Genomic DNA, 24,444 nt, shown 5'->3' on the forward strand with positions numbered 1-24,444 from the left:
CATATTAATTCCAATGGCAAATTTCATAAAGCGATACAGAAAAAACAACAGGACGAAAAACATCAAAATCCATTCAGCCAGTTGCGAAATTTAAGGAGATGCTCAGGTAGGCTTCAAATGGTTAAAAAATAGGTATTACTGGATGGTTGGTCACACAGAACTCCATAAATTTCATAAATTAAAATAATTGACATGGAGCTTTTTTTCCTTACACACAATTCGGCCTGGTCATGCGGAGCCACTGATCTGATTGGCCAACCTCACATGAAGAAAAATGTTGTGGCTGCCATTACAGGCCAAGGGGGCACTTGGACCTCATGTCTTGAACTTCAAATAGGAAAAAGATATGGGGCTGTAAATAGGGGTACCACGATCCACTCGTAATTTTGAATCAGGCCTAGATGGATCCACGAGGGGCCAAAAAGTTATGATAAAAAAATATGTGCATCGGATACTGCAGTACGAACACTGGACTAAGCTTGCCTCACTGGCGAGGAACTGCTGTACTCTTGCGGGACCCAGTGCTGCTCACTGGTGAGGTACGTTGGTACTCACATGACGCAATACTGCAACAATGTGTAATCTTCGCAGGGTGCAGCTCGCATGGACCCGCAGTATATGGGGGAGTTTGTGGGGGATGGCCCCATGGGTGATTTGCTGTCTGTAGGGTGTTGGGGGCAGGGTGGCTCTGTGGGAAATGACCCAACCTGCAGTAGGGGGTTAGACACTTGCAGTGTGGTTGGACTCAGGGCCTGGCAATTTATGAACAGCCAAAATCTGTGCCCAGTCCCTGTGTCCAAAGCCAGGAACCATGGCTTTGTGTTCGATAAGGATCTGAAGCTTGCCCCACAAATAAACCAAGTCTCCTCTGCATGTTTCTTTACATTAAAAGTTCTGCGCAAAATCCTGCCATTTGTTCCTCTATCACTTAGGAAAACAGTAGTCAGAGCTCTGGTTCTTTCCAGAGTCGACTACTGTAATGCCCTGTATTTAGGAGCTGACAAAGGACAGATCACTAAACTTAAGTCACTTCAGAACGCTGCGGCCCGGGCTCTGCTTGATTTACCCAAACCTCATCCCATGTCTGCTATTTTTAAGCAGCTCCATTGGCTTCCAGTCCGTCAGAGAGTAAGCATTAAGGCACGCTGTTTAGCGCACAAGGCTCTGTATGGAGGAGGAGCTGCGGACATTCCAACCCTATTTCCTCTATACCAGCTGCAACAGTGTCTCAGGTCTGCCAATGCAGGATTGGTTCATGTCCCTAAAATAATAAAAGCCAGATAGGAGGAAAGGGTTTTTCATATCAAGCAGGCACCTTATGGAACTCACTCCCCTTGCCGATCAGATTATGACCAAACAGGGCCCTTTTCAGAAAATCGATAAAGACCTGGCTCTTCTCATTGCCTTAAGATCCATCAGTTGCCTGGTTGGCTCCCACTCACCTCAGCGCCAAGACGCAATAGTGCACTTTATGAACTATCAGTCAGTCAGTGAGCTGGGTGAATATAATAAAAAAAATCCAATAAATTTGCTGAACAAAATAAAGGTTAAATTGATGTTAAAGTTATAAATGGTAATACGATTTTAGTTTACTTTAAAAAATCCTAACAATCCACTGAAAAAACAAAGTTTAAAGTAACATTTTAATTATGTGTTGAAATAAGGTAAATACGAGCACTTAAAAGGCAAAAGAACTAATACCCTGCCATGCTCTGCTTATAACTTTACATATTATGTCACTCCTGGTATGTTATTTGACATCACTAATGACATCATTGATTAAATCATACTATCATTGTGATGCTTTCTATTGAGTTTGTGGCCTTGAAGTAATTCAACATGGAACAGCAGTGGACAATATTCTATTCACCTTAATAGGATTACCCATTGAAACAATTATATAAGGTATACACTTGCCACTGTAAAGACACTTTCTTCCATGCCCTATGAAACACAGTGGCATACAACCTTAGAGCCTTGCTTAACACTCCAGTGAGGGATAAACAACCTTTAAATGGGACACCCACTAACTCCAATAATTTTCAACTATCTCCAATACCTTAGATTCTTCAGCGAAGTTATGAAAATAAACATTGATACTTTATACATGCTCTCATTATATAGCATTTTTATACAGCAATGTATTACAGGTATTTAATATGGGCACCAGTGGATAATCTATTGTCAATAGGAGGTTTAATCTTTATCGCATATTTGTTTTGAATAGGTTTTTGCTTTAAATCTCAACTTATATTGAAATGTACCACTGAAACCCACATTGGGTGTGCTTAGCCTTTATCTTGTTTAACTAAAAGTAATATCTGCACCCCAAAATGTAGTGATTTAGAAGCAGTGCAACAGTGGACCACATAACTTCCAATATGAAAAATCATGTTTGCTTCTAGTGCGTAATCTATTTCTATGCTGTGGACGTGTACACTCATTAACTCTATGATTTATATGAGTATGATGTTGTCAATGATGTCATTTAAGATGTTGTGAGTGATTTAATATTTGAGGTCGCAAGCAGGGCATAGCTTGAGCACAAGTTAGAGTTAACTGAGTAAACTATATCTGGTGAATTTCAGTGTGCTTTTTGTTTTTTAAACATGAGTTTTTACGTTATTTCAACAACTATCTATAACATCACTCTAACCTTTGTTTTTTTCAGTGAATTTTTTAGTAGGATCTAATGAGCATACCCAACTAAAACAGGACCTTAAACTTTGGTATTTTCAGTGAATTTCTGAGTTTTCTTTTAATGTGAGATCTATATATGGGGTGAACTCATACCTTGAATACATAACAAAGCTGGTGCAGAAGCAAAAGAGGCTTCACCAGGCCTCCTGAAAATCAGAAATTCATTGGTTCTCTGTCAGAACGGGCCACACACCAACTGGATAGAACTCAAACTTAGGTGGTCATTACAATGGCAGAAGGCCTGCTACCGCCAGCCTGTCGGTGGCGGGCCCTCTGCCATCGCACAGCGCTTTTCCGCCCGCCACATTATGATGGCGGGGGAAGCGTTGGTGAAGCATGGCGGTCGGACAGACAGGCCACCACAGGTCTGACAGGTGGTCCTTTACCGACCGCCTGTCGAAGCAGTTACATTGGGCAGCACTGCGGCGGTACCTGCTGCTATTAAGATATTCCGTTCCATCCGCTTGTTCATGTCGGTTAACCCACCATGAACAAGTTGGCAGAAAGGGACTTTGGGGGCCCGTAGCAGGCCCCCCCTCTGCCCAGGCACTTTCTCTTGGGGTGGGGACACCTATGGTGCCCCCCAGCTACAGCCCGAACTGCTGAACGGAATTACACCAAATTTGGCAAAAAGGTAGCCCTTCGTTCAGAAAGAGACCTTTTTATTAAATGGTGTAAATCCGTTCAGTAGTTCCTGAGAAATTAGAAACAGAAAATGTTTTGATATCTGGGGCAGCAGTGGGTTCGCAAACCCTCCCGAGCACGAGCTTTACTGTGATTGACTGCCAACACCCAAAACCAGGAAGTTTGGCAGCCATCTTATGATGATGGTCTGAGGACATGCCCCTTTTTACACCTCTCTCCGTTGCAACTGTGTAGTGTTTACTGAAGGTACCTGGTGGGCTTGTTGGCCCCTAGACACCCTCAGGATTCAAGGGGACTTAATACCCCAACTTAGAACGCACCACGGTGCACGTTTCCACACTTGTCACATCAGGTCCCGCCCCCTCCCTTCACCACTGTGCAAACAGGCCTGCTGGCGCATTGTAAATGGGGGATTAACTCCCCTTGAATCCTAAGGGTCCCTGGGGTCCAACTAGCCCACCAGGTACCTCCAGTAAACACCAAAGAGCTGTGTTGCAAAGAGGTGTAGAAAGGGGCATGGCCTTGGACCACCTCTCTCCTAAGCAGCCTTTTAAGTGCACGGAGGGTCAGGCAAGTGGGTTCTGACCGGCCTGCCCGACGTCGTCCCAACGCGTGAATGGAAAAAACTTGCAAGTGCTTCCAGTTCACACCCAGCCAGCCAATCGAGCATGGAACTCTGGGGAGGCAGGGTGCCACATCACCTTTGTGCGCGGCTCTCCTTGCCTCCCCCATGTGTGGTGGCCCGGCGTGACCGCCATACTGGCGGCGTGCCCGATCTGTGCCCGCCTTCCAATATGGTCTGATACTGCCTAAAATCCACTACCAATAATAAGACAAAATACCCTTTTGGAAATGGGGACCCTCCCTGCTCCCCCTTTCCCCCCAAGGCAAACAATGCAAACCACCACAACTGCTTGGATTAGGTGTTGTAGTAATCCGGCCGTATTTTTATTACATAAAATAATCAAAACATTTATTATTTATATTATGTACAATACGCAGAAAGTCCAAATCTTTGATGGGTACAAGATGTCATTGGCTAACCTTAACATGTTTCTAATACACAGTCATTCCTATCATAATCTAAGCGATGAAGATATTTTCTTTCTGCGTATCACTGTTGGAGCCTACGGCAAGGTCAATGACTGGCAGCCCCAGATCCCGATCAAGCTAGGTCCCAACCTCCTACAGGACAGACCTTACATAGGGGGCCCAGCTTACCAGACGGATACCTCACCTGGGCCCCCACTACGCCATCAATGTTAAAAACTCCATAAAGACAGCGCTGCAGTCATGCATCCTAGCACCATTGCTCGCATGCACGTGCAGAGATTGGCCAACCAGCCCACTGGAAGTGAGACTTCCCTTCCCCCGTACCCCTCCATCCTACCGGCTGTAACTACCCCTGGAGTTCCATGAGAGACACTCTGTCTTCCCTTCGGCCGTCCTCCTTTGACAATGGTGATGCCCGCTAAGGACCGAAAACTATGCTTACCAATCATGTCCTTGCCGCCACAGGCCAGCATAGTTGCCCAACTATGTGCCCTCCCCCCTCTGCCCACTAGAAGGCCATGCCCTGCGCCTAGCGCCCTTTAATCATGCCAGTATATTCTCCATGAATATCTGATTAACATGACTTGACCGGTGAACACCATCCTGCAAAAAAGACTGCTCCCCATTTTGTAATTAATCCTTTTAACCGAATGATTCAAGGCCCCTACAGTCTTCCCCCCCTCTCCACTCGAATCTAGGAATCATGTGCGACCACACTATCATTGTCTCAGGACATCTCTTTGCCAACCAGCCTACTCAGTGAGCTGGGTCTCTATTACGCCTTTTCGCCCCAAATGCACTAGGTCGTTCCCCCCTAAATGCAGAATACAAACCGCCGGGGTTCCCTGACTTCCATCCAGGGCACGTGTCACAAGGTCCCTGAATTTACTACGTTTCAGTCCACCTTGCCCATAAAAGGAGACTTTTGCACCTGCCTGCCGTGGCCTTAGCTCACAGGTACCTGTAGAAATGAACCTTTTAACCTTTGAACATACAGGTGGCCGATTATCCACACCTCTTGTTCCGCGTGTTCCCAGGCGTGAACCTGGTCCATAATGTGTGCTGACCATTGCTGGATAGTTGACAGCTGTCCTCCTGCCTGACGGGACGTCGCATCCTTTGGTGGACGGTGGACTGATGCAAGCTTCCCCCCTGCGTGACAGGACATACAAACTGCAAATAAACCATGAAAGAAAACCAACCATGAGCGTATTTATCTTTGACACTTCTAAAGCATGTGTAGGCGCGCATAGCGTTTATAACACTTAGAAGACCACCTGCCAATCCTTTGCACCTCACTCCCAGAAAATCCCCTAGTCACTGCTTTGGTGGCGGCCCCTATCCTAAAGGAGTGGGTCCCTAAACTGCCTGGATCCAAACCGGCTTTTTGCATGACCCTTTTAAACTGGAATATAGTGAGGGGTGTCCCAACTGCATGCACGAGTAATGGCCCCCGCGCCCCTTGGATGTTGTGCCTGGAATGTTTCTAACTTGGCGATGGGGCACCAAGCCCTTCCTTTGGCCCTATGTAGGACCAACCCTTCCCCCCCGCCTTCCTGATCAGTTTTGGACCTGGGTATTGATATCAATAATGAGTCCCCCTGAATCCGCATGTGTGCTAACTGCTGCAACCCACCCTGTCAAACCATTTAGTTTTTTGCTACCTGCTCTCCTATCCTGATGGTGCCATAGAACGCCAAACAAAATGCCGCATGGAACAACAGTGCTTCCCCAGCTGAAGTGCACACTTGGTATAGACCATCCATCAGTGTAGCCAGTGTCTGTATTCCTATGGGTCTCCTTACATTCAGCTGCCCCCCCCCCCCCCCTGTAAGCGTTGCCACCCTCTCAAGGCTTTTCTCACTAAAAAAATGTCAGTGGGACCCTGCTTTTCCCTAGCTTTCACGAAGAAGGAAATGGCTGTGATATCGCGGAGGGCTGATGCTACTGAGCACCCCTCATCTCTCATGGTTTTCAAACAGGAAACGACTGACCCAGTCTTGTGCCATTTTGCCCCCCAACTGTCCCCCAAGAAATAGCAGTAAGCCCCAAACACCTCTTCATATGCCTTTCTGGTCCTGGGTGCTAGGCTAGCTGCCACGAGGTCCGATAACTGGGGGCACCAAGTTGCCAAAGCTGTTCTGGGAAAGGCGTAGGGTTCTCTGCTGCCGCTGGGTGATGAGACCTGAATACCTGCATCTTAAAGCAAGAGAGTGCATCAGCGGCATGGTTTAAAACTCCTGGCACATGCTTGGCTCTAAACATCAAATTCATCCTCATGCACAACAGTATTATCTCCTTCAGTAGGCGCAAGATAATTTTACACTTTTCATTCTGGTTATTGATACATTCCACAACAGCCAAGTTATCAGACCAGAATACCACAGACTGGTTCCTCAGTTGCTCCGGCCAAATGGTCAGTGCAACCAGGATGGGAAACAACTCAAGGAAGCTTATGTCACTTGTAAGCCCCATGTCCCCCACCATGCTGGCCAGTGTTGGGCAACCCATGCTGTACCTAAAATGGCACCAAATCTTTCGCTATCCACTGCGTCAGTCATCAACCCTATGAAAGGGACCTGGGGGTACGGAGCCACACAACCCTACTGTTTAAATCACGCAGAAATGCCTTCCATATTCGCATGTCCTGCCTGATTTCACTGGACAGTCTGGTGTGATGATGCTTTTCCCTTAGTCCCGACATAGCTTGTGCGATGGTGCGCGAGAAAGGTTGTGCCATTAAAATTTTTCTCATTGGAAAATTCAATTGTCCCACGACCTCCTGTAACTGATGTAGTGTAACCTTTTCTTTAGTCAATAAATGCTGCAAGGCAGCCCCAAAAGCCATGATTTTTCCCAGGGGTAGACGTGACACTCCTTGCACTCTAGCCCCAGAAATTCGAGTTCAGTGCTTGGCCCCACAGTCTTGCCCTGTTCCATAGGCACTCCGAAATCCCACATTAGTGCACAGAACCTCTGCAAGGCCCACCCGCAATCCTCTGATTTCAGCGCCCCCATGAAAAGGAAGTCATCAAGGTAGTGTAGTACCGACCGATGCCCTGTAGTCCGCCTGAAAACCCATTCCGAAAAGGAACTAAATTTCTCAAAATAGGCACAGGATACTGAACACCCCTTAGGCATAGATTTGTCAACATAATACTTTGCTTGAATTGAAAACCCAACAGGTGAAAATCAAATGGCTGCACTGGCAGCAGGTGGAATGCTGACTCAATATCTGATTTTGCCAACAATGCTCCCTGTTCCTAACCCCTGAGCATCTCTACTGCTTGATCAAAGGAATCCTACTTGGCACTACATAGGTCACTATCAATGGAATCGTTGAGTGACACACCTCTGGGGCCGAGAGATTATGAATCAGTCAGAATTCCCCTTGCTCTTTTTTGGGAACCACTCCCAACGGGGAGCAGACAAAGTCTTGCATTGGGGGTGCATCAAAGGGGCCAACTACTCTGCCCAGCCGAACTTCCTTCTCAATTTTTTTCGCCACCACCCTTTCTTTAGCCCTGACTGATAGTTGGCTCTGCCAATCCGACACTCCCACATACCCAGGCGTGGGGACCCTAAAACCATCCCTGAAACCCTCCAGCAAAATTATTGCAGACTTGGGGTAATTGTAACTGTTCAACCATAGAATCAAAGCATATGTTACAATCAGAGATCTGGCCTTAACAAGTGATACACTCTCAGTTCTGTTTCTTGCCTCCCTTGTCCTTTGCTTAGTTAAAGCATTTAGACTCTGGGTGCGAGGCGTTCCACAGAAAGAACATGTATGTTTGAATTTACATGTGGAGGCTGCTCTGCTACATGAGCGCCTGCTGAAATCCCAAAACGCCCCCATACTCTTTCCCCCGCCCCTGAGCTACTTGGGGGGCCTTGACCGAAAGGGCGGACGCCGAAAGGTTTCTTGAGACTGACCCCAGGCGGAGTCCTGTGGCCCAACTGTGAAATGTGCTAGATATATGATCATGTCAATCTGATTCCAACCCAGTGCAGGGTCAGAGGCCTTAGCCCTTCTATAATCCTTGTCATAATCTTTCCATCCAGTGCCACCATATTTGTTGTGCGCACATGTAATCCTATTCTGATAGCAAGCCATCTCTGAGACAAGACCTGGGAACCGCTCACCCATTATTGACGTGAAAACAGTAAACCTTTGATCCAGTTAACCAGCGTCTCCACAACCCTGAATTTCAACAATATATTAGCCCACTCTTTTGGGTGTGTCCATTCCTTATTCTTTTTTGCCTCCTCCCTTTCTGTCTCGTCTAGCAGCAGGGAAAACATATTCACATAGTAGCCCTTCTAAAATTTTTCTTTAACTTCTTGGGATACATGTTGCCCTAGGTACTCTCTAACGGAATGAAATTCACCTAAACCCAAAGGTGACAAGGTCTGCGGCATACCTGTTGGCACTGTCTCTGCTGGTTTAGCTGCTCCGGCATCTGCTGATCTGGTGGCTGCTGGCTGGACTCCTCCACTCCCCTTTGGCCCTGCACTCACCCCCATTGCTCTTCCTGCTGGTACAGATTTACCCCAATCCAACTGTGCCCCTATCTGTCTGGCCTTTTCCAATGTGTTCTCCTCACTACCCGACACCCCTGCTGCCGGGGACCAGTTACCTACTTTTTCTAGCCAAGGGAGTACTGCTGTCAGATTGGAAAACAAATCCGGAGTGCTCCCAGATGACCACTGTTATAGGGACCAGTGGGGCCCACGGGTGCCCTCGCCGTCCTGGATGCTCGTCGGTAGAAAGAGGCACAACTGGTGCACCCGGCTGACCCTCCGCCGGACTCTCTGCCCCCTCGTTTGGTTGCTGATCTCTCCCCCACCTGTATTCGGAAGATCACCAGTTGCATGTAAGACCGCTACGGGCTCCACCACCCTGGGCCCTACCCCCTCAGTGGCTTGCAGAGTGGCCCCATCCGTCCCCTGCCCTTCTCTAGGTAGAGGTGCCCCCCCTTTTTAGTTCGAACCCTTTTTGGCACAGGTGGGAAAACTGTCTTAGGTGCTATGCCAGGTCGCCTGGGCCTAACCTCTGCCCCATCTTGGCCGTCCATCTTCTCTCTCAATGCCACCAGGGCCTGGCCCATATCATCAACTTTTTTCACTATGGAATTTGTTTCCCCCATCTTACCCATCATTGTCTCCATACAAAATATCCGTGCGCAAATGCTGTTCGTTCCGCTTCACCTTAGGGGTCATTTTACTACAACATTTAAATGCAGTGCACCAGTCATTAAAACTTGTTACTTAGGGGACACAACAATACCCTCCAAAACCAATCCCACAATCAATACACACCCCACAGTCCAATGCGTTCCGGTCTGGCCGGCCCCAGCACCCACACCTACCAGCTAATTTAGTGGGTCAGGTTAGTATTCTGTAACCCGCGTGGCTCCCGGCAACGATGGAAGTGCAGGCCTGCCTTAATGCCTTGAGGCTAAAAAAGTCCCTGTATTCTCAGCCCCCCAAAAATTCTTGGAAGCTGCAAGGAATCTTCAACTTCAAGCTTGATGCCTCTTCCAAACTCTCCCTGCGGTCGGTAAGGATGAGGCTCCTGCACGTTCAGTGCGCCAAACTGTTCCCCGCAATGGGAAAAAGGAAAGCAAAATTGCGTGCAATAAATACCTGAGGCACACCCAGTACTTGCACTGTGACCCTACCACCTGCAATAGCTCAAGCCACTCAGCGCACTGCCCCCAACTACCGCCACAACAAAGGCTGGTCCAGGAAAATTGCAAACTCACCAGGCAATTGATGCTTTAAGCAAAAAAAGGCACTCCTCCACGCAGCGTTACTAAGTGCTGCTCCCCGCTGCCCACAAAAGCTCTAGCACGTTCACCTGGTCCGCCAAATCAGAAGCGGAGCACTCCACTGCGCTCCGTTTGATGCGTGCTGTTCCCCGCCGGTAAGTAAATCCTTCGTGCACTCTCCCTGACGATATCTGCAGTGGGGATAAAATTAGAAAGAAATGTCAATAAACGCTGCTCTCCGTGGTTGCCCCGTAATAAGCTGCTCCTCGCCCGCAATGAGGACCGTCTAAGGAAATGCCCATTTCCACGAAATCAGCTGCTTCTCTCCAGAATTGCCCGGTTTCGCAAAATCAGCTGCTCCCCCACGGCACTGCAACTTGTCGTGCTCTCCCACGGAAATCAGCTGCTCCCCGCCGGCTGGAGATCATTCTGCCCTCTCAGTGATCACCTGTAGAAGGAGAGGGAAAACAAACAAAAACAACACAAAAGAGAAAAAAGAAAAAGAATGTTGGGGCCTCTGACTGAGGCCTTTGCCCGATCACGCAACTTGCAAGGCTGGGGAGCAGCGTAAAAGAGACCGTCTGCTCTGCTCCCCAGCCTTTTAAGTGCACACAAGGTCAGGCAAGCCGGTTCTGACCGGCCTGCCCGACGTCGTCCCAACCTGTGAACCGGAAACACTTACAAGTGCTTCCGGTTCACACCCGGCAAGCCAATCGAGCATGGAGTTCTGGGGAGGCAGGGCGCCATGTCACCTTTGTGCGTAGTTCTCTGTGCCTCCCCCTGTGTGTAGGGGAAGGGGCGAGTGGTGACATTTGAAAGTGGTTGGGCGTAAAATGCTAATCATACTGCACCGTAGCGAGCAAGCGCAGCGAGCGAGCCCGAACCCCCTAAGGAGGGTTCGGGGGGATTTCCCCCCGAGAAAATGTTGAAAAAAGCGTGGACAAATGGTGCATTTTCAAGCAAATTTGAGAAAGCAGGAAGGTCAATAAAGCAATTGTGAAAGTGCAGTTATTACATTAATAGATGTCATAACATAGGTAGCTGCTTATTCAGTATAACCACAGAGCTTCATACATTCCGTCCTAATACGCTGCAGAATTCAGACTATAAGACTTTTATGAACATCTCAGCTCTAAGAGTAGAAGAAGTTGCACAGCAGTTGGGAACCTTCTCTTGCAGGTCAGTAAAAACATGTTTGTTACACTCTCTCTTCTTCCTGCCATGGAGCTTTCTCCGTGCTCCTGACAACAATAACCACAACTGCCACCATGGTAAGAACAACTAGACAGCAAAAGCTCAAAGCTCTAATTAAGGCAGTGATCGTATATGCCACCATGACTTTTACAACAGGAGCAATAACTTGGCTTGGATTTCAACCATGAGAGCTGCTCTATTCCCTCTGTTAGTTAGCAGATGAAGAGATTGCCCAAACTGCATTGAGCATGCATTACAATATGGGTGCCTCTTTCAATGTGAGCATACCTTTCAGTATTAGTGGAAGCGTTCCTGTGTAAGTCTGCTTTGCAGCGTGAGTGTGCCCTGAAAAATGAGTATGCTTTAGATTGTATGTATAAGCACACAAAATGCATACCAACCCTCCCAATTCAGGTGAGAGAAAACCGATTTAAAGGCTAGTCTCTTGCTTCACGATTCCCACATGCAAACCACACATTCTCAGCGAACTTCTGCCAGCTGGGACTAGTATTGGGTATGTATGCACTGCGAGTAACCTGATATTAAAACATAGATTGCCTTCAGTTATGTCACATCCTCCTTGCAGTCTTTACCTTGGAAAATATTCATACAGCCTGTCTAAATAAGTTCAAAGGTGCTTTGATTTCCAAACAGGGCGCACCTTTTTTAGCTTCGATGTTGGCGCCCAGCCCTATTTATGCCCTAGTCCGGCCCTGACCAGAGCCATCTCGTGAACACGCCTATCTACTAAAAGGCAAAGCCAAAGCACTGTGAGTTGGAGTTCGTACAGAACATGTGGTCAGACAAATGTTAGCAATCAAGGATTGGTTTCATGGTTTGATTTGAGAAGCAACACAAACAAGGAAATATCGATCTTTGTGTCTTCATGATGTGTGATAGTGTGCATTGTTGAGAAGTGTGTGTGTGTGTGAGTGTATGTTTGAGTGATTTTTTGATGTATGCACGTGTAATATGGAATTTGTACTGGTGTGTGTGTGCAAAAGAGAGAATGAGTTTGATATAGTGTTAGAGATGGTGGAGTTATGAGGATTGGTGTGTCTGTGTGTATGTGTGTGATGGAGTTTGTGATGGGTGTTTGACTGGTGGTGGTGCTTGTGGTAGTAATTGTCATGGCATGTTTGTTGGTGTGGAGTAATGCTGCATTGCATGTGCAAGACTGAATATGATGGGTGTTTGTTAGGGGGTGATGTGTGTGTGTTCTCTTTGTGATGCTGTTGTGTGTGTATGTGTATTTGTGTGTGAGTGTATTTGTGTCTGTGTGTACTTGTATGACAAACACAGAATATCTGGGGGTGAACTACCAAGGAACCACCACAATCCAGGGACACAATCCAAGGACACAAGCACACCCAGCCAGGCAGCCACTTCCACAGTGGTACATACAGTGATGTACAGCTTTGGTCACCTAATATTCCCCTTCTGGGCCTTTCAGTGGCTTACTAGGCATGCAGTCTATATGTCTTTTGTGAAATCTGTATGTCTTTATTCTATGCAGGCAGAAGCAATTGTTGCCTTGGCCTTGCTCCAATTCCACATAGTGGATATAGTGGATACGGTGGACATGGCGGCCAAAGACAGCCACTACCTGTGACCCGGCCCAGCGGGTGGCAATTTGGTTGCATCCTGCCAACTCATCAAATGACTCTTGCCTCTTGTTACAGGACCATATGCACGCTAATACGTGTCCATTCAAGCCTGTCCGATTCGGGCACTTTATCCTTTTGGATTAGGTACATTTTGTACTATCTAAACTGGCAAATACACATACCAGTCTAATGCCTTGGTTTGTTAATTTCTCAGTCATGGCACACTTCTTGAAAGACTACTGCAATAATTAGAGCATGGCAAATTCAATGGACCACTGCACAAAAACATAAAAATCCAGATAAGATTTGATAGAAGGCGAAATGGGAGAGTGAAAGGTGGGAGATAGGCAGGTGTAGAAGTAATTTGGGATGTAGCAGCTGTAGAGATTGGGCTTGAGATAATAACATGAAGGAAGAAGAAAAAGGGCAAGATTGGAAAAGTAATGGAAAAAGAAGAAAATAAACAAGGGGAGGAAGGACGGAGAATGCTACCCTACTCTAAGCTTGCCTATTCATTTGTTTCTAAATATTAGGCAGCTCAAGTATGCTTAATGCGGAAAAAGGTCTGCCATTTCTCCCTAAACTTGAAGGTTCTACACTGTCTATCTAAATTCAAGCTGCTCTGCTCCATTCAAAATCATTTTGAAAAAGGACCAACATAACATTACCTATGAAATAAACCTTCACACTAGTGTCTCCCCAAAAACTTACATTCCAGCCAAGTGTACCTGAACCGCAAAAGGTGTCCAAAAGAAGAAACCTAGAGGAATTTATTAAGCATCATGGAGGAAGAACATTCCGTGATTTAGGGCTAACACTAAAACAATATGGGACTGGCTTCGAGGGACCAGCAGAGACCACCCTTTCAGGAGGGAAACGAATAGCAGATGCAAATTGGGTATATTGCACTGCCCTTCTCCTCTTCATTGAACACTCCTTCTGTCTACTTCTCAATTTCCAATTCCCTCTGGGCCTCAGTAGTCTTCAGGGGCCTCACCCACCTCCCGCGCTCTTTCCAATACACACAGTATACAGCAGCAGTGCTGTAACAGAGCTATTCCATTGTGTTTCTGAAATAAATACAGCATAATCAGTCGAGAGAATGAAAGGTGAATGAGCTTGAAAAAGAAACAAAGCAGGGAGCGATGACGAGACCCCTCCGTTAGCACATTCTCAGTCATCAAATGGTCAGGAGACACACACAGATTGAAGACCCATCTGTCCCCTTTACGGTTTCATTCACCTGCCATTAGTTAGTTTAAAAGGGTCACCAACTTGATGAGATAGGACTTGCAGCAACTGGTGTCAGCATGATGAACCAGTCCAGCCTGCACACTAAACCCACTGACTCTCCGCCTCAACTAATCAAAGAGCCCATGGCAATCCACAAATTACATAAACAGCAGACCCCCCACCAAGTGTACTGTACATCCGTTCCGATCCGAAGAAGGCATCGCGCCACACCGTTCTGCTTTGAGTACATATACGCATGCTGAAAGGCAGACTTTTGTGAACATATCTCTGCCAGCGTTTCCCTGTACTTCCGGATTGCCAATGCCACGGCTTCTGTCTTATCCCATAATCTGAAATTTTAATGTAACAAACCACAAGTTCCAGAATGCTCCGTGCTGTAGGGTAGGATGTGAGTTCCTCTCAGTGTCGGGGCCAGTTCATAGATATGTTGTCTTATACCTAGTGTCCTCATCTGATGACAAGTTGAAAAGCCTGCTCTGAGCTCGAAGAGTTCCTGCACCCACCTGAGGCCACCGTGACGTCAATTAACAATGTTTGTGCAAGGAAAAAAGAAAACACAGCAGCACAATAGCGAACATTTTCGGGAACATTTGCAGAAGTAAAAAAGCATAGAAGCACGCTTTTTTCCCGAAGGTAATAATTTAAGAGGTATTTAATTGCTGGTGAAAACTTCAAGTAGGGCTAAACCCTCACCTTTTTGCAGTTTTATGGAGCGCTAACTAGGTCCCAGGGCATCAGAGCACTTTGCATGAACACCAGATTACATTACACAAAGACACATTCATTTTTTTTCTAGATTCAAAGATTTGTCCAGAATCACAGGATGGTGAGCCGACGCCTTTGATTGTCTCAATCAATCATAGTTGTGGTCAACATCAGTTCGGGGACAAATGGGGAGTGACACTATATATATATATATATATATATATATATATATATATATATATATATATATATATATATATATATATATATATATATATATATATATAATTAATGAAGGAACACACACCCAGCAGCATTACAATTATTGGCTTCACACAAATGAAAAGACGCAAGTAATAGAATGACAGTAATGGAAATAAGGATATATATGTCGGCGTTTCAGTCCTGCACCATGAATACATTTGATCTTCATCAGTACAAAACACAATAGTATTCTCAATATGTGCCATGCCAGCCTGACATCAGGATGGAAAAAATCATGTAAAGCGCAAAACCGACAGATATACATTCAATTCTAAGATACAAGAGTCAGGACTCGCCAGTATAAAAGTAGGCCTTCAATCCAAATGTAGCTAGGTTCTGTTGCAGAGGTGCTTCTGAAAAGATTTCTACCAGATGGGAAAGTGTGCCTGGGAGGAAATCATTGTCTTCACAGATTTTTTCACAATCAAGGAGTCAACAAAAGCACAGTCCTTTATGCAAAGAATGACAGACATTCACGCTGCAGCCCACTTAGACTTCGAGCCTTAATGGAAGTAGGTTAAAGAAAAGGTTTTACAAGCAATAAGTGCCTCACTGCCTCATAGATAATTACATCAGGAATGCAATGTGCATTATAAAAGTACATGCCCACATTCCCTAGGGTGTTATATAAGAGGTGGTCCCAGACCTGATAGAGTTCATTATACATTTACAAAATTCATTAAACCAAATCTTTTTAGAAACACTATTGTTTATTCAGAATAGTGTATATACGTATTTACTGTATTTTTCTTTTTTAGTGCATATATACATATAATAGATCAAAACGTATTATAACAGTGCCCACTGTACAAGGGAAGGAAGGGGGTGCAGTGTGCGGAAAGTGTAGGTAGGTACAAGTGTCAGAACAAATCAATTGTAAATTATTACTAACAATTGAAAGGGGTGGCTTCACAAGGGAGCCTAAGCAGAATTAATCTCAAAGCTCAAAATCAACATTATTGCCGCATCACAGAATGACAGGTGTCCATTAATCACACTCAAATCATATGCTGTAGTATGTATTCAGTCGACGTTTCGACCCTAATTGTAGGGATGTTACCCCTTACATGGCGGGTCTTCTTCAGGACAGGGGGAGGGAGGCGGGCGGTTCCTAAGGGAAAGGATAATATACTTAGCATTATCACCGAATGGTAGCTATTTACACAGGATTACAAAAATTAAAACATCATACATTGATGGATCCCAAGGTAGCCACCAAGGGAATTAGATTAACAGACTCACACTACTTCAAGTCAGTGTCAGTAGATTTTAGAAAAGATCATAGAAAAAATCAATCAATCAGAAGACCAGTATCTGATCATCCTCGCGATTTAGGTTCAAAATTACAGAGATTGTACACACAAGTAAACTAAGTGGAGGGACCATCGATGTTAAAGGATTGACCTTTCTATATTACCTGGGTACAGCGATTGGAATGTTCTATAAAGAACGGTCCTTAGTCAGATGATACCTGTATTGGTGTAAGAACAACAGTGGCACTCGAATCAGAGCCTATCTTACAAGGGTCGGGGTAGATGTTGGTGGCTATCATGATGTGTATATTACCTGATAACCGGTCCTGACATAAGTCATTTTCATAGTAAAGCCGATCTCAGTATGGTGGCCGGGATACTTCATGGGCTGATAATCTGCACAAACAGAGTGCGTGCTAAGAAATTCATCAATCAAAACAATTACACTGATTGCGGGCTAACATAACTATTGTTGTGACCACACCGCAAATAATTACCTGCAGTTGGGCTTATTGATCGAAACACAGGGGTATAACTCCGTTTGTAATGGGTCGCTGTGGAAAGGAGGAGTAATCGTCACTCAGTATGATGGCCAGGAAACCTCATGGCCTGGCAATCTGTACAAACAAAGTTCGTGCTCAAGGATTTTTCCTTTCAATCCAAATAATTAAACTAAATGCGGGCTAACATTATTATTGTTGTAACCACACCGCAATTAATTACCTGCAGTCGGGCTTACTGAACGGGACACGGGGGTAGAACTCCGTTTGTAATGGGTCGCTGTGGAAAGAGGGATAGTCGTCACTATTACGGTCAAGATGGAACTTAGATTGAACTATACGCTGAACGTGAACTAGTGGGAGTTCCTTACCTATGGGCATAGGTCTGAATCTTCCATGCACTGGCTCCATCAATGTCCGTGTAGTGCGTACTAGTGATACGCGAGTAACCGGGTAAGTGTTTAACAAACATTTCCGCATCACGTGATAGTGAAAGCAATCGACAACAGACTACGCTGGTTGTCATGGTAACAGGGAATCGCGTTTGCATTGTGAGCGGCCAGTACTGCGAGCATGGCATTGAGGCACAAGGATACATTACTTAGAAATTATTACTTGGAAATTACCTCAATTTAGTTGCCACAGGTGTTCCGTGGAGGTCACTACAGAAGGCCTCCTGGTTTAGTGCGAATGAAAAGTGACCCCCTAATATTGAAGGTATCTCGAGCGGCCAGTATTGCGAGTGTGCGTTTGGGCACAAGAAATAATAACTTGGAAATTATCTTAATTCAATTGTCACAGGCGGTCCCGTGGAGGTGACTAGCGAGGGCCTCCTCATTTAGTATAAAGAAAAATTGACCCCGTATTATTGAAGGTATCTCTACGGGATCGTATAGTTTCCCCAGGCCAAAGTGAAACCACTATGTATCCACCAAAAACAGTGTCAGTGATTTATTAAGTACCATTGTTGGGCGAGAGAAAGAGAAGTTGGCAGGACTATAACTGTTTCTTATGTATCGGACAAGTGGTGTTAAGACCGGAGGTACGGGAAAACCTGCTTGCATGGAAACATCCTCCATTCTGTTTTTCACATAATCTGTTTTTCACATATTCTGTTTTTCACATATTCTGTTACGACCACGTAATTACCATCACAGGGTATTAAAGTGGTAACAAAGGTAATACATAGCAATATACAATTCTGGACAACACATACATGTCATCCCAATGTATTGAGATACCTACGCAAGATTGAACATCATACATCATATATCCATTAAATGAATTCTTTCTGTATATAGGAAACAGTTCACAGGTTCTTATTCATTATTTAAAACACAGGGGACTACGTAACTACCTCACAAGGTGTTAAAGTAGTCCTAAAGGTAACGCAGTGGGTTATTAATGAGGGATCCCTCATTAATAACCGACGGATGACATGTATGTGTTGTCCAGAATTGTATATTGCTATGTATTACCTTTGTTACCACTTTAATACCCTGTGATGGTACACAGACAAAATATCGATTTTTAAATATCGATATGCAAAAATATCGAAGTTTAAATATCGATATACAAAAATATCGAAGGTAAGTAATATCGACAGTCTAAATATCGATATTGGTATGATATCAGTAATATCGAAGTTGTAAATATCGATGTTAATAATATCGAAATTAATAACTTTGATGTTACTAATATCAATTTTTAAATAAATTTAGTGTATATTATATTGTATTTATTATGTTTTATTATTTATTTTTAATGTTATTTTATTAAATATTGTCTTTTACTACTGTAGCGGGTTGTGGGTTTATAGGGGAATAGGGTGGGAAGTAATTTAATTATGTTAAATTAATTATTGATTATTAGGAATTATTAATTAATTAATTGAGAAATAATTTTAAATTATTTTTAATTAATTTATTAATTGATAAATATGTTCTGTAGCGGGTTATGGGTTTATAGGTGAATAGGGTGGGAAGTAATTTAATAATAATTAATTCATTGATATATGTTTGTACATATTTTAATTAATAATTAATTGGTAATTAATTTCTATTAATTACTTAATTAATTATTATAATTTTTTTCATATTTATAATGATTAATTAGTTGGTAATTAATTATTATTAATTATTTAATTAAATTAATTATAGTAATTTTTATATATAATTTATTGTTATTCTTAATTAATTAATTGTGCAAAATAGTATTAATTTTTAAATTAAATTAATTACATCAAATGTGCTAATATATTTACTTTATTGTTATTGTTAATTAATAATTAATTGGTAATTAAATAATATTAATTAATTTTGGGTACAGGGGTATTTTTAGGGTTCAGGGTCAGTTTTCAGTTCATGGGTACAGGGGTATTTTTAGGGTTCAGGGTCAGTTTTCAGTTCATGGGTAAAGGGGTATTTTTAGGGTTCAGGGTCAGTTTCAGTTCATGGGTACAGGGGTATTTTTAGGGTTCAGGGTCAGTTTTCAGTTCATGGGTAAAGGGGTATTTTTAGGGTTCAGGGTCAGTTTTCAGTTCATGGGTAAAGGGGTATTTTTAGGGTTCAGGGTCAGTTTTCAGTTTTTGGGTAAAGGGGTATTTTTAGGGTTCAGGGTCAGTTTTCAGTTTTTGGGTAAAGGGGTATTTTTAGGGTTCAGGGTCAGTTTTCAGTTTTTGGGTAAAGGGGTATTTTTAGGGTTTAGGGTCAGTTTTCAGTTTTTGGGTAAAGGGGTATTTTTAGGGTTCAGGGTCAGTTTTGGGTTTTTGGGGTACAGTCGTACAGGGTAAAAATTAAATAAATTTAAATTAAATCAATTAATTGAAATTACAAAATATAAAATTACATTAAATTATTAAGTTTTTAATTTATTTTAAATGTATATGTATTAGTTTTAATTTTTTTATTATGTTTTAATATTTGTATTTAATATTTGTAACATTATATGTATTTTATAATTATTTTAACATTATTATTAATACATTTAAAAAACCGATATTTTTAATTTCGATATTTTTGTACTACGATATTATTTTTTCGATATTTTTGTACTTACCTTGTTAGGGATAGGATTCCGATATTTTTGACTTCGATATTTTTGTCCCGATATTTTTGTATGTCGATATTTTTGGTTTCGATATTTAGTCAGACATTCCCCTGTGATGGTAATTACGTGGTCGTAACAGAATATGTGAAAAACAGAATATGTGAAAAACAGATTATGTGAAAAACAGAATGGAGGATGTTTCCATGCAAGCAGGTTTTCCCGTACCTCCGGTCTTAACACCACTTGTCCGATACATAAGAAACGGCTATAGTCCTGCCAACTTCTCTTTCTCTCGCCCAACAATGGTACTTAATAAATCACTGACACTGTTTTTAGTGGATACATAGTGGTTTCACTTTGGCCTGGGGAAACTATACGATCCCGTCGAGATACCTTCAGTAATACGGGGTCACTTTTTCTTTATACTAAATCAGGAGGCCCTCGCTAGTCACCTCCACGGGACCGCCTGTGACAATTGAATTAAGATAATTTCCAAGTTATTATTTCTTGTGCCCAAACGCACACTCGCAATACTGGCCGCTCGAGATACCTTCAATATTAGGGGGTCATTTTTCATTCGCACTAAACCAGGAGGCCTTCTGTAGTGACCTCCACGGAACACCTGTGGCAACTAAATTGAGGTAATTTCCAAGTAATAATTTCTAAGTAATGTATCCTTGTGCCTCAATGCCATGCTCGCAGTAGTGGCCGCACACAATGCAAACGCACTTCCCTGTTACCACGACAACCAGCGTAGTCTGTTGTCGATTACCGCATCACGTGATAGTGAAAGTCAAGTCAAGTCAAGTCAATAGATTTATATAGCGCGCTACATACCCAGAGGGTCTCAAGGCGCTTGAAGAAGGGTGGGGGAATTACTTGTCAAATATCCACGTTTTGAGTTGCTTTCTGAATGCTAGGTGGTTCTGAGTAAGGCGAAGGTGAGTGGGAAGTGAGTTCCAAGTTTTAGCTGCTAGGTAGGAGAAGGATCTACCTCCCATGGTGGTTTTGTTGATGCGAGGTACAGTGGCCAGGGCTTGGTTGGAGGATCGTAGCTGGCGGGAGGGGGTGTAGAAGGATAGTCGTGTGTTGAGCAATGTTTGTTAAACACTTACCCGGTTACTCGCGTATCACTAGTACGCGCTACACGGACATTGATGGAGCCGGTGCATGGAAGATTCAGACCTATGCCCATAGGTAAGGAACTCCCACTAGTTCACGTTCAGCGTAAGGTTCAATCTAAGTTCCATCTTGACCGTAATAGTGACGACTATCCCTCTTTCCACAGCGACCCATTACAAACGGAGTTCTACCCCCGTGTCCCGTTCAGTAAGCCCAACTGCAGGTAATTAATTGCGGTGTGGTTACAACAATAATAATGTTAGCCCGCATTTAGTTTAATTATTTGGATTGAAAGGAAAAATCCTTGAGCACGAACTTTGTTTGTACAGATTGCCAGGCCATGAGGTTTCCTGGCCATCATACTGAGTGACAATTACTCCTCCTTTCCACAGCGACCCATTACAAACGGAGTTATACCCCTGTGTTTCGATCAATAAGCCCAACTGAAGGTAATTATTTGCGGTGTGGTCACAACAATAGTTATGTTAGCCCGCAATCAGTGTAATTGTTTTGATTGATGAATTTCTCAGCACGCACTCTGTTTGTGCAGATTATCAGCCCATGAGGTATCCCGGCCACCATACTGAGATCGGCTTTACTATGAAAATGACTTATGTCAGGACCGGTTATCAGGTAATATACACATCATGATAGCCACCAACATCTACCCCGACCCTTGTAAGATAGGCTCTGATTTGAGTGCCACTGTTGTTCTTACACCAATACAGGTATCATCTGACTAAGGACCGTTCTTTATAGAACATTCCAATCGCTGTACCCAGGTAATATAGAAAGGTCAATCCTTTAACATCGATGGTCCCTCCACTTAGTTTACTTGTGTGTACAATCTCTGTAATTTTGAACCTAAATCGCGAGGATGATCAGATACTGGTCTTCTGATTGATTGATTTTTTCTATGATCTTTTCTAAAATCTACTGACACTGACTTGAAGTAGTGTGAGTCTGTTAATCTAATTCCCTTGGTGGCTACCTTGGGATCCATCAATGTATGATGTTTTAATTTTTGTAATCCTGTGTAAATAGCTACCATTCGGTGATAATGCTAAGTATATTATCCTTTCCCTTAGGAACCGCCCACCTCCCTCCCCCTGTCCTGAAGAAGACCCGCCATGTAAGGGGTAACATCCCTACAATTAGGGTCGAAACGTCGACTGACTACCATCTACAGCACACGATTTGAGTGTGATTAATGGACACCTGTCATTCTGTGATGCGGCAATAATGTTGATTTTGAGCTTTGAGATTAATTCTGCTTAGGCTCCCTTGTGAAGCCACCCCTTTCAATTGTTAGTAATAATTTACAATTGATTTGTTCTGACACTTGTACCTACCTACACTTTCCCCACACTGCACCCCCTTCCTTCCCTTGTACAGTGGGCACTGTTATAATATGTTTTGATCTATTATATGTATTTATGCACTAAAAAAGAAAAATACAGTAAATACGTATATACACTATTCTGAATAAACAATAGTGTTTCTAAAAAGATTTGGTTTAATGAATTTTGTAAATGTATAATTAACTCTATCAGGTCTGGGACCACCTCTTATATAACACATTACTACCCAGGTCCCTTGACTACCGGGTTCACCTTCTTACTGTAATACCACATTCCCTAGGGGACATGATGCGGGTGCCCTGTAAGCAACGAACTGAAACACATTAAGATGCATAGGACTAAACAATTGCACACAAGTTACTTTTATAAAGCTAATTTCACCTTCTTATTCAACTTCTCATTTACTAAAAAAAATTGTTTTTCAGTGTCATCCCACGTGTGCTTACTAAAATCGTGACCCTGCCTGGTTCCAATTTGCCTCCCTCTCTGCTATCCCCCTGTTTTATCAGCCGTCTTCATTCCTAACGTGCACCTGAACTCAAACGTCAATTGGCAGCTATTATGCCGGTACTTTGCTAGTTTCCAAATTCCCTTCCATTTCATGTACACTTCCACTCACCACTCGTTCTGCTCTACTTCTCATGCTCAAAACGAAATCTTAACCCTTAGTATTCCCCTTTTCTTCACTGTTCTACACTTTCCTTCGTCCTACCACTCTCTGATTCACACACCTATCACTCTTTACCGTATTACCCATGCATTTCAAACACAGCCCACTCCCTCTACAAAATGACTTAATACACCCCCATACATCCCTCTATTGCTCGCATGTATTTTAAAGAATATTTGAACTAACATCCGACAGCACAATCATTCACATACCTGCCTCAACACAGTCAGTAACATGTCCCTCCTCGTTACGCCACCATTGCGCAGAATATGTCTCCCATCCATTTCACAAATGCCGCATTTAACCCCCTCCTGTTTTTTAACACCTCCGTCCTTAACAGCCAATTAGCAGCCTAAGTAACCCACCCTCACTGAACCAAGCTCTCATTTCCTAAAAACTACATTGCATTCCGTACCTTGGAAAATGTAGTTTCATTTATTTACTTGCAATGCTTGGCTCTCGTGGTTCTGAGTGACATGAGAACGCACCTACTATTTTATTCTTCTGTGTAGCAGGTATTGCCCGATCATCGACACGACGAAACGAGAAGCCAGGGCAGGCACAGGCACAGCGTGTGATGGTGACGAGGCGGCCGGGCCCAGACTGAGTGAAGTGAAGTCGCCACTCGCCGGACGTCTGCTGCTGCCTGCGCACACGTGGAGACTCGAGCCCCTACACTAGAAAGTAGAAACTACTAGTATTGGAAAACGTCACGGCGCGCGCACGTCCCGAATGGCCAATCACTGCATGACTTCACATACTGAAGTCACAGTGATTGGACATATGCAGAGGCAGTGTGCCACCACCCACGCGCGGCATCCAATAATGGATTGCCTGCAGCGCCAGGATCGGCTAGGGGGGCACACTGCCTACTCGCCCTGGTGCCTTTGGAACCCCGGAGGCTGCTGCAGCCCGGCTAAAGCAGCACCCCCTTCGGGCCCTCTTAAGTCAGGGTACTAACGCGCAGGCTCGGGCTAGGTACAAGCCACAATTCCTCATGCGCAGTACTGCTGCTGGCCTGCTGCAGACTGTCACTCAAGCTGCAGCAGACCAGACAGCCCCATCCCCTGCCTGCCCACTCTCCGGATTCAATCTGGCGTGTCCCAGATTGAAGCGCTGCGCTGCGGCGCTTATTATATTGTGCTATCCAAGCCAATTTCCCAAAATATTTTTAGTGTGCTGTGTGCTCTTGTCACGGTGCGTCCAGGCTTAGTAGGGCTACGCCCCTACGCCCCAATGGACGCACCGCAGCTGTGTGGGGGCTGGCACGACCGTCACACTGGTGACGTGCCCG

General features: G+C 44.1%; 1 pseudogene; it reads right to left on the reverse strand.

Moving 5' to 3' along the window:
• Positions 1 to 5,626: 5,626 nt before the first annotated feature.
• LOC147732586 (uncharacterized) overlaps positions 5,627 to 24,444 on the reverse strand; it is a 41,887-nt pseudogene continuing 23,069 nt past the window's right edge.

Source organism: Lissotriton vulgaris, chromosome 2_1, assembly GCF_964263255.1.
Source record: "Lissotriton vulgaris chromosome 2_1, aLisVul1.2, whole genome shotgun sequence".
Classification (NCBI taxonomy): domain Eukaryota; kingdom Metazoa; phylum Chordata; class Amphibia; order Caudata; family Salamandridae; genus Lissotriton; species Lissotriton vulgaris.